Below are 8,231 nucleotides of genomic sequence, written 5' to 3'. Positions count from 1 at the left end.
ACCACTGAATACTCACCAGGAATATCAAAGTTCCACCGCGATGTGTGCTCTCCTTTGTTTAAGATGGTCGTAAATTGTTGCTGATGTAGTTGAAGGGTGGTTATGTTCCATGTCAGGTATGGATGACACCTTTGATTCCTTAAAGTGTCTCGAGTATTGTTTGTTTGTAATAGAATTGAAAAAGCTGCAAAGAAAACAAAGAAAAAGATAAGAAGGTCTAATTGTCAACAGACAAATTATAAAAAAATATTACCTGTTTTTCATTCCAAATTCCTTGTCCACATATGAATTGCTGATTTATGCATATGCACCTCAATTCGAAATATGGAATGGGCCAGCTCTACCTACCCAGGTTGAGAAGTTTCCATGTGATGTCCATTTATAGCTCTGATGTGTTAATGGGTTGTTCAGGAGATGATGTCGTGTATTCCACCAAGTCACCATGGTCGTATGCTGAAATAGAAATAAAAGTTTTAAATTAAATAAAATGTATTCTTTGAAGAAATAAAGTCCAATGGCGGGTACACACGCGCATACACATGTGGTATGAATGATGAGACAGCAATCAATGTGTAGTGTTGTGCGTACGCACAAGCGTACAAACGACGCAAAATGTATTTTCATTGATGAAAAATTTATTACCTGTAAAGAAAATTTCAGATTAGAATACTTATAGAATAGTAAATTTTATAATTACTTACCTGTATCCACTCACCGCAAATTCCTATGTTAACCACTTATGCTGACCGCATGAGCACGTTGGATGTTGACCTGCATCAATTTTAATCCTGGCTAATTTCGGCCATCACTTAGTTTTCGGAGAGGAATTTCTTTCAGAAGCAACGCACATCACCATTTCCATCATTTCCTTAGGAAATGGTGAAGTTTTGTTGCGTGAAAATAAAAAAATATACCGTGCGACAGCTTTTTGTTTTCAAATTAATACATAAAAAGCATTGGTCTGTTGTATTGTTTATTGTGTTTAGTGAGACTGATTTTTATTGATGTTGGTATGTGACAAAAACAGAAGTGAGTACGGTATTTTATGTTGAAGGTTTTGTTTGTACAATATGTATTTGGTTTAGCTCTCGCCAAGGATAGTCACCAAACAAGAAGATTCTGGCCCCTCCATATATATATTTGGAGGCGGTCAGCAACCATTTTTGGGGATGACGTCTAGAAGAACCCATTCAAGTCCCACATCAAGATAACGAGCCGGCATTCAGGAAGTGGCCAAACTTTGTGTATGTGAGCCCTTGTGAAACGTCTTGTTCCGCACTGCACGTAATCTGTCCTGTGTAAACGTTATGGCCCGGACCTAATTTATTCCGTGGACCTGAAAAGAAAGGAAAGAAAGCTATAAGTACCGGCTTAAAAAGGTAACATTTTAAATTATTTACTTACTTTGCCTTAATATTCGTAATTGGTTGCTTGTAATGGTCATGAAAAATTAGCGCCCAAAAGGATTCTTTGACGAGAATTAACTGTACTGAAATTAAAAGAAAAATAAGATTTCAAATTACTATACAAAAGAATATACGCAATAGAGACTAAAACCACAAACTACAACAAAAGAAACAAGACAAATTTAAATTATTTTATGTTAAATTAATTGTGAACGTCCTTAGATATTAGTCTGGTACGTAAGAGAATTCTTAATGCCAGGAACTGTAAGTGAATTAAGGCTACGTTAAGCTTGTTTTTTACTGGACTAAAAAGGCAATGTCCAGTATCTGCCTTTAAGAGAGTTCTATAAGGGGAAATTAAAATTTGAGTTAGCGGCCAAATTTGGCAAATTTGAAGTCTTTGAAGTTATTGGTGGTTGCCTGATTAATGGCGCACAAAGTCCGCAAGTGTTAGGAATTCAAAATTATATAATTTGTTTTGTTTAAATTTTAATGTTTCGGATTAAGATGATAATGAAAATAAAATGTTTTTATGTTTACTTTTATGTTTGTAATAATGAAATGTTAAGTGTTTACTTTTGAGAGAGGGACCATGAGTGTACAGGGTTGCCCATATTCGACGGACCCATCTGGCAACGCCATAACTTTTGACAGAGATGTCACATCGCTTAACGACATACCGCGTTTGAAGCGTCAGTCTAAGCAGATTTTTACCATGAACCAATACACGCCACGCTAGCGCTCTGAAATAGTTGAAATTTACATTCAACAGAAGAAGTCAATTGTGAAAACTCAACGTGCTTTTAAAACATTAAAAAATGTGAGAAGTGCGCCTTCAAAGAACACCATTAAGCGTTTATACGAAAAATTTTCGACTGGTAAGGCTCTTTCTAATCCGAAGAGGCCATATAAAAGTCGACCAAGGAGATCGGCCTAGAATATCGCTGCCGTACGAGCCAGTGTTGAGATGTCCCCAAGAACATCCCAAAAAACGCCGTTCTCAGCAGTTGGGCATGGCTCGGTCCACTTTACAACGGATTATTCGCATTGATTTGCATTTGTTCCCGTACAATTGACGCAAAGAATGTTGCCTGCTGACAAGCCTCGTCGATTGGAATGGGCCCAAAAAAAAAAAAAAAAAAAAAAACATGGGTCCGTCGAATATGGGCAACCCTGTATGTAAATGAGTGGTAAGTGTTAGTGGAGATTGGGGCCCTCTAAATGTTTCATATTTATTAGGATCAAAGGGTCAAGGATGGGCGGGCAAAGTGTGGGAGCAAAATAACAACAAGTTTCCTTGTCATGGTTGTTTGTAGTGTTTGTCGTTTTATTTTGTGTTTTTATTTATTATGTAATTTCCTTTTTGTTTGTTAAACCCCTAGGGCTGATGGTGGAAGGGTTGAGAACCCCTTGACGTAAATATGCCTCGCTGAGGCTGTCGGAATCCCATCATTCACCGCTTCAAGCGGCACGTAACAGTATGGCTTCTAAGTTCCCAACAAACACTTCTAAATATAGGCTTCCAGTAAAACGATCTCGAAGACATACAAAATATTTACGAATCGAGCAATGTTATACATATGGTTCCACTTTACCTACAATACAGAATAACACTCAGAACTATAAAGTCCATATGTATACAGCTCCGGTGAAATGTCATTACAATGCTACTTTAACATCGAATAAGCGAATTAAGTGTGAAGCAGCAAGAAGTCGACTTAGAAATCCCAAGCCAATAGGCGAATCAAGATACGAAAACCATGATAACGAGGAAGGAAACTACTTAGGTACCATGCAAATACAAAATACTGGTCTAATTCGAAGCCGATCTAATATCCGGAATAAAAATTTGGTTGCTTCAGCACACAATATCATAAGTTCGAACAAGCGCTTAATAAGACCATCACGCGTGGTATGAATTCTTTTAAATTGTTATTCTTTGAAAATCTAACCTGAATCACATCCTCCAAATAATTCACTGAATTCGTCGAATTTTTTTAACGATAACATTCAAATTTTCACATTCGTCTCGTATTAATTTATTGTGTACAGCAAGACTGCAAAACTGATCTCTCTTACTCCACAATGTTTATTGTCCATCTGTCCACTAGCCTCTGTCCGCACCAAAATACAATAAAATATTAAAAACTCACCGTTTAGTAGTTGATCCGTTCCAAAGCCTGTCTGCACAGATGTTTGTCTAATGTGTTGAAAGCAGGTAGAAAATGTAGTTAATACACCAAAATATTTACACGAACTGAATTTCATTGTTGTCTTGAAGAATTATGTTGTTAACGTTTTTCACAGTTATGTTCACAAATACAGTACAAATTAATATAATTTTTTAAGCAATCACTAAAAGAAAAAAATTTAAATAAAAAAGTTTTAAAACTAGGGGACAATGTAATTATTTAATTAAAAACTAATGTCAAATCACGCCAATACCCAGTATAAATCATTAATATCCGATTAATTAAATTCAAAAAGCACATTAATTACTTAGTTTGCTTACTCTACACTTTTCTAAAAATATTTTGATTATTTTATTTTTTCGCAATATGTTGTTGTCAAAAGGAGCACAATTCAATTTCTATTTTATCTTGTTTACGCAGCTATTAAATGTAAATATCAGATGGATATCAATTCAATTTTCTTTTGAAAATATTTTTCACAACAATATGTATATTCACAGTTCACACTGATTCTAAACACTGTCATCTGCTTTGTTAGGTTCATTTTGATTTGCAACCATCATTTTTTATTGCATCCATCCAGATGTAAACACGCAAATTATTTCCCAGCAAACAAACGTTCCTTGGCTCCATAAACACACACACAATGTTTTCTTATTTTCATTCGTAATTATTGGGTTATTTTCTCCTGTGATGCAATGCATTTGGTATACTTGTAGAGGTGGAAGACAACCAGCAACGAACTATTTTTTTTTTCAACCATGCACATTTCTTTTGTTTTTGTTTTCACTTAAGGGACACACCACTGAATACTCACCAGGAATATCAAAGTTCCACCGCGATGTGTGCTCTCCTTTGTTTAAGATGGTCGTAAATTGTTGCTGATGTAGTTGAAGGGTGGTTATGTTCCATGTCAGGTATGGATGACACCTTTGATTCCTTAAAGTGTCTCGAGTATTGTTTGTTTGTAACAGAATTGAAAAAGCTGCAAAGAAAACAAAGAAAAAGATAAGAAGGTCTAAGTGTCAACAGACAAATTATAAAAAAATATTACCTGTTTTTCATTCCAAATTCCTTGTCCACATATGAATTGCTGATTTATGCATATGCACCTCAATTCGAAATATGGAATGGGCCAGCTCTACCTACCCAGGTTGAGAAGTTTCCATGTGATGTCCATTTTATAGCTCTGATGTGTTAATGGGTTGTTCAGGAGATGATGTCGTGTATTCCACCAAGTCACCATGGTCGTATGCTGAAATAGAAATAAAAGTTTTAAATTAAATAAAATGTATTCTTTGAAGAAATAAACAAACATCTGCTTACCTATTTTCCTCATCCCAACCGCACGTCTTAGACATGAATGCGTGTCGATGCATATGCAGGTAAAGTCCAATGGCGGGCACACACACGCACATACACATGTGGTATGAATGATGAGACAGCAATCAATGTGTAGTGTTGTGCCTACGCACAAGCGTACAAACGACGCAAAATGTATTTTCATTGATGAAAAATTTATTACCTGTAAAGAAAATTTCAGATTAGAATACTTATAGAATAGTAAATTTTATAATTACTTACCTGTATCCACTCACCGCAAATTCCTATGTTAACCACTTATGCTGACCGCATGAGCACGTTGGATGTTGACCTGCATCAATTTTAATCCTGTCTAATTTCGGCCATCACTTAGTTTTCGGAGAGGAATTTCTTTCAGAAGCCACGCACATCACCATTTCCATCATTTCCTTAGGAAATGGTGAAGTTTTGTTGCGTGAAAATAAAAAAATATACCGTGCGACAGCTTTTTGTTTTCAAATTAATACATAAAAAGCATTGGTCTGTTGTATTGTTTATTGTGTTTAGTGAGACTGATTTTTATTGATGTTGGTATGTGACAAAAACAGAAGTGAGTACGGTATTTTATGTTGAAGGTTTTGTTTGTACAATATGTATTTGGTTTAGCTCTCGCCAAGGAGAGTCACCAAACAAAAAGATTCTGGCCCCTCCATATATATATTTGGAGGCGGTCAGCAACCATTTTTGGGGATAACGTCTAGAAGAACCCATTCAAGTCCCACATCAAGATAACGAGCCGGCATTCAGGAAGTGGCCAAACTTTGTGTATGTGAGCCCTTGTGAAACGTCTTGTTCCGCACTGCATGTAATCTGTCCTGTGTAAACGTTATGGCCCGGACCTAATTTATTCCGTGGACCTGAAAAGAAAGGAAAGAAAGCTATAAGTACCGGCTTAAAAGGGTAACATTTTAAATTATTTACTTACTTTGCCGTGATATTCGTAATTGGTTGCTTGTAATGGTCATGAAAAATTAGCGCCAAAAAGGATTCTTTGACGAGAATTAACTGTACTGAAATTAAAAGAAAAATATGATTTCAAATTACTATACAAAAGAATATACGCAACAGAGACTAAAACCACAAACTACAACAAAAGAAACAAGACAAATTTAAATTATTTTATGTTAAATTAATTGTGAACGTCCTTAGATATTAGTCTGGTACGTAAGAGAATTCTTAATGTTTTTGTTTTTTACTGGACTAAAAAGGTAATGTCCAGTATCGGCCTTTAAGAGAGTTCTAAAGGGAAAATTTGAGTTAGCGGCCAAATTTGGCAAATTTGAAGTCTTTGAAGTTATTGGTGGTTGCCTGATTAATGGCGCACAAAGTCCGCAAGTGTTAGGAATTCAAAATTATATAATTTGTTTTGTTTAAATTTTAATGTTTCGGATTAAGATGATAATGAAAATAAAATGTTTTTATGTTTACTTTTATGTTTGTAATAATGAAATGTTAAGTGTTTACTTTTGAGAGAGGGACCATGAGTGTACAGGGTTGCCCATATTCGACGGACCCATCTGGCAACGCCATAACTTTTGACAGAGATGTCACATCGCTTAATGACATACCGCGTTTGAAGCGTCAGTCTAAGCAGATTTTTACCATGAACCAATACACGCCACGCGAGCGCTCTGAAGTAGTTGAAATTTACATTAAACAGAAGAAGTCAATTGTGAAAACTCAACGTGCTTTTAAAACATTAAAAAATGTGAGAAGTGCGCCTTCAAAGAACACCATTAAGCGTTTATACGAAAAATTTTCGACTGGTAAGGCTCTTTCTAATCCGAAGAGGCCATATAAAAGTCGACCAAGGAGATCGGCCTAGAATATCGCTGCCGTACGAGCCAGTGTTGAGATGTACCCAAGAACATCCCAAAAACGCCGTTCTCAGCAGTTGGGCATGGCTCGGTCCACTTTACAACGGATTATTCGCATTGATTTGCATTTGTTCCCGTACAATTGACGCAAAGAATGTTGCCTGCTGACAAGCCTCGTCGATTGGAATGGGCCCAAAAAAAACATGGGTCCGTCGAATATGGGCAACCCTGTATGTAAATGAGTGGTAAGTGTTAGTGGAGATTGGGGCCCTCTAAATGTTTCATATTTATTAGGATCAAAGGGTCAAGGATGGGCGGGTAAAGTGTGGGAGCAAAATAACAACAAGTTTCCTTGTCATGGTTGTTTGTAGTGTTTGTCGTTTTATTTTGTGTTTTTATTCATTATGTAATTTCCTTTTTGTTTGTTAGACCCCTAGGGCTGATGGTGGAAGGGTTGAGAACCCCCTGACGTAAATATGCCTCGCTGAGGCTGTCGGAATCCCATCATTCACCGCTTCAAGCGGCACGTAACAGTATGGCTTCTAAGTTCCCAACAAACACTTCTAAATATAGGCTTCCAGTAAAACGATCTCGAAGACATACAAAATATTTACGAATCGAGCAATGTTATACATATGATTCCACTTTACCTACAATACAGAATAACACTCAGAACTATGAAGTCCATATGCATACAGCTCCGGTGAAATATCATTACAATGCTACTTTAACATCGAACAAGCGAATTAAGTGTGAAGCAGCAAGTCGACTTAGAAATCCCAAGCCAATAGGCGAATCAAGATACGAAAACCATGATAACGAGGAAGGAAACTACTTAGGTACCATGCAAATACAAAATACTGGTCTAATTCGAAGCCGATCTAATATCCGGAATAAAAATTTGGTTGCTTCAGCACACAATATCATAAGTTCGAACAAGCGCTTAATAAGACCATCACGAGTTTCATCCGTTGCATCCGACAGATGTAAGTTTACTTTACGCGACAAAGGACTCAAAACAAGTCCAGAGAAACCTGTCCAGAGAGGAAATTTTCTCCAGCCTCAAGCTATTATAAACAATAAAGGAAGAAGGCCTTCTTCTTTCTCTACGTTACTCCCCGGAAAGCTAAGGCCATCCAGTCCACCAAAAGATAATGAGTCACCTACGCCAACTGCGCGCAATGTTGTAAATCAGAGAAGACGTAATTCTAATGGATGACGTCCGAGGATGGGCTCATACAGAGATCCAGACAACAAAAGTAGAAATCGGATTTCTCACGAAATTTATAGTGAAGCGGTTATTGCAGACAGTAATGGAATCACAACAGCGACATATGAAATGCCGGAGGAAGCTATTTTATCCACTGTAAATGGGAAATCAATGGAACTCAAAATATTGTAACTGCAAGGAAAAGTCTTCTTGTTCTAAATCCACAACAATACACAAAGATACT

General features: G+C 36.7%; 2 long non-coding RNA genes across 3 annotated transcripts; both read right to left on the bottom strand.

The window, feature by feature from the left end:
* Nucleotides 1-590: 590 nt before the first annotated feature.
* LOC131801342 (uncharacterized) lies at nucleotides 591-3,721 on the bottom strand. Of its 2 annotated transcripts, none has more exons than XR_009341798.1 (3): nucleotides 3,560-3,721; nucleotides 1,405-1,489; nucleotides 591-1,336 (listed from the first exon to the last, which is right to left on the bottom strand). It is a non-coding gene; the product is annotated as an uncharacterized LOC131801342 (long non-coding RNA). The 2 variants fall into 2 exon arrangements; XR_009341799.1 differs by lacking the exon at nucleotides 3,560-3,721 and adding an exon at nucleotides 3,359-3,551.
* A 700-nt stretch (nucleotides 3,722-4,421) lies between these two features.
* On the bottom strand, nucleotides 4,422-7,257 carry LOC131801341 (uncharacterized). Its single transcript, XR_009341797.1, has 3 exons — nucleotides 5,886-7,257; nucleotides 4,653-5,817; nucleotides 4,422-4,583 (listed from the first exon to the last, which is right to left on the bottom strand). It is a non-coding gene; the product is annotated as an uncharacterized LOC131801341 (long non-coding RNA).
* Nucleotides 7,258-8,231: the final 974 nt, after the last annotated feature.

The sequence above is a fragment of the Musca domestica genome, unplaced genomic scaffold (assembly GCF_030504385.1).
Source record: "Musca domestica strain aabys unplaced genomic scaffold, Musca_domestica.polishedcontigs.V.1.1 156, whole genome shotgun sequence".
NCBI lineage: Eukaryota > Metazoa > Arthropoda > Insecta > Diptera > Muscidae > Musca > Musca domestica.
The sequence above is the reverse complement of the archived record's forward strand: the minus strand, read 5'-3'. Positions and strand labels throughout refer to the sequence as shown.